This window comes from Rutidosis leptorrhynchoides, chromosome 7 (genome assembly GCF_046630445.1).
Source record: "Rutidosis leptorrhynchoides isolate AG116_Rl617_1_P2 chromosome 7, CSIRO_AGI_Rlap_v1, whole genome shotgun sequence".
Taxonomy (NCBI): Eukaryota; Viridiplantae; Streptophyta; class Magnoliopsida; order Asterales; family Asteraceae; genus Rutidosis; species Rutidosis leptorrhynchoides.
Genome location: NC_092339.1, coordinates 82,760,447 through 82,763,346, shown reverse-complemented (window position 1 = coordinate 82,763,346; position 2,900 = coordinate 82,760,447). Strand labels below are relative to the sequence as shown.

General features: G+C 38.5%; 1 long non-coding RNA gene across 1 annotated transcript; it reads left to right on the top strand.

The window, feature by feature from the left end:
- The first annotated feature begins 326 nt into the window (after positions 1-326).
- LOC139857913 (uncharacterized) lies at positions 327-744 on the top strand. The gene is made up of 2 exons (XR_011762732.1): positions 327-410; positions 500-744. It is a non-coding gene; the product is annotated as an uncharacterized lncRNA (long non-coding RNA).
- Positions 745-2,900: the final 2,156 nt, after the last annotated feature.

Below are 2,900 nucleotides of genomic sequence, written 5' to 3'. Positions count from 1 at the left end.
TGCTATGCCACCAGTTCTTGGAGTGCACTTGATACTTACTTCACTATCCAAGGACTATGATGGTTTTGTAATGAATTACAATATGCATAGCATGGGAAAGACCATTCCCGAGCTACATGCAATGCTTAAGCAAGATGAAAAGGGGCTACCAAAGAAGACTCCTGCAGTCTTAACCATAAAGGAAGGTAAAATCCAGAAAAGAAAGCCGCAAGCTGGAAGTGGAAAGGCAAAAGGAATGAGTAAGCAAGCTTACACACCTAAGAAGAAAATTCCACCACCAGCAAAGAAAGAGCATCCCGCAAAGGGCATGGCTTATCACCATTGCGGCCAGATTGGTCATTGGAGACGAAACTGTGTGCTTTACTTGGAAGAGTTGAAGAAGGGAAAGGCTAGTTCGACCAGCACTTCAGGTATCTTCGTTATAGAACTCTATAATTTTCCTAATAAAACTTAGGTGAATGACACTGGTTGTGGTACTCATATTTGTAATGATATGCAGGGACTTAGGAAAATTCGGAAGCTGAATAAGGGGGCTTTGGATCTGTACGTTGGCAATGGCGATCGTGCAGCTGTCTAAGCTATAGGAAGCTATGAGCTCATCCTCCCAAGTGGACTTATTCTTATTTTAGATAATTGTCATTATGCACCTTCTATTACTAGAGGTGTTATTTCAGTTTCTCGTTTGAAAGATAATGGTTTTAATCATGTATTCACAGATTATGGTATTTCGGTTTCTAAGGATAATATTTTTTATTTTAATGTTATTCCTAGAGATGGTATTTTTGAAATTGACATGCATAATCTTGTTCCAAACGAAAGTTCTATATTTAACTGTAGCTCTAAGAAATTCAAGCATGATTTGAATTCCACATATCTATGGCATTGTCGTCTTGGTCATATAAACGAGAAACGCATAACAAAGCTGCAACACGATGGGCTTCTTGAGTCAACCGGCAATGAGTCGTTTGACATATGTGAATCTTGTTTATCTGGAAAAATGACAAAGAAACCCTTTACCCACCAGGTTGAAAGGGCGAGTGATCTACTTGGACTCATTCATACTGATGTATGTGGCCCATTTAGAACAATGTCTAGAGATGGAGCTACCTACTTCGTTACTTTTACTGATGATTTTAGTAGATATGGTTGTGTTTACTTGATTAAATATAAGCATGAAGTATTTGAAACGTTCAAAGCGTTTCAAAATGAAGTAGAAAATCAACTCGAAAAGACCATTAAGATTCTACGGTCTGACCGTGGAGGCGAATATATGAGTCAAGAGTTTTTAGATCATCTGAGAGATCGTGGGATTGTCTCACAATTTACCCCTCCTTACACACCTCAGCATAATGGGGTGTCAGAAAGGAGAAATCGAACTTTGCTTGACATGGTTCGATCAATGATGAGTCTAACAACTCTACCAGTATCCTTTTGGGGATATGCTCTAGAGTCTGCTGCACGCATTCTCAACATGGTTCCAACCAAGAAGGTAAACAAGACACCATATGAAATATGGCATGGGAAGGTCCTAAATCTGTCTTACTTGAAAGTCTGGGGTTGTGAGGCTCACGTGAAGCGTGGTACACCAAACAAACTTGAGTCCAGAACTATCAAGTGTATCTTTGTAGGATACCCAAAGGAAACGATGGGATACTACTTCTACTATCCAGCAGAAAACAAGGTTTTCACTGCTAGATATGCTGAGTTTTTGGAGAAGAGTCTCCTCTTACAGGAAGCAAGTGGGAGCACTGTAGATCTTGAAGAAATTCAAGAACCAGATACATTACCTTCTGAAGGCACTAGCGAAATTCGTACTGAGCCTCAACATGAAAGTGTCGAGGTACAGGACGAAGCATGACTCATTCGTAGATCTAGTAGAACCTCTCGTCCACCTGAAAGGTTAAACCTTATGGTTACGATAGAGGACCTAGAATTAGGGGATCTGGGTGAACCCGCTAATTACAAAGCTGCGTTGCCAGATCCCGAATCTGATAAATGGCAAGATGCTATGAATGTAGAGATGCAGTCCATGAAATATAATCAAGTTTGGCGCTTGATTGATCTCTCACCAAACAGCAAGCCTGTTGGGTGTAAATGGATCTTCAAGAAGAAGACCGACATGGACGGAAATGTACACACCTTTAAGGCCCGCTTGGTAGCAAAAGGTTATACTCAAACCTACGGGGTTGATTATGAAGAGACCTTTTCTCCAGTGGCGGACATTATATACCTACATCTAAAAGGTATAGGCGAAATGAATAGTACTATTCCTTTTTCTACTTTTCGCAAACTTAACCCCCTAACTTTTATTAAAATACAAATGGAACCCCCACTTTATACGTCTATTTTTTCCAAATTTCACAAACTTAACCCCCTAACTTTTCGCAAACTTAACCCCTTAACTTTTATTAAATACAAATGGAACCCCCACTTTATACGTCTATTTTTTTCAAATTTCACAAACTTAACCCCCTAACTTTTATTAAAATACAAATGGAACACCCACTTTACTAACTTTTTTTTTTTTTTACTAATATTCAATTTTCACAAACTTAACCCCTAACTTTTATTAAAATACAAATCGAACTCCCACTTTATACGTAAATTTTTTTCAAATTTCACAAACTTAACTCCCTAACTTTTATTAAAATACAAATCGAACCCCCACTTTACTAACTTTTTTTTAAAATAAAACCCGAACGCCAAAAGAAGCAACTTTCACAAAAGGAACAACCCTTCAATGTTAGATGTCGAAAAAACATTCTTTTTTACAAAATAGATCAAGACTTTTTTTTTAACTCGCATTCAAAACGGAGCCCCCGGCGCGAAGCGAGGGCTCCACAACTAGTTAAAGCTATTAGGATACTCATAGCTATAGCAGCGTACTATGACTATGATAT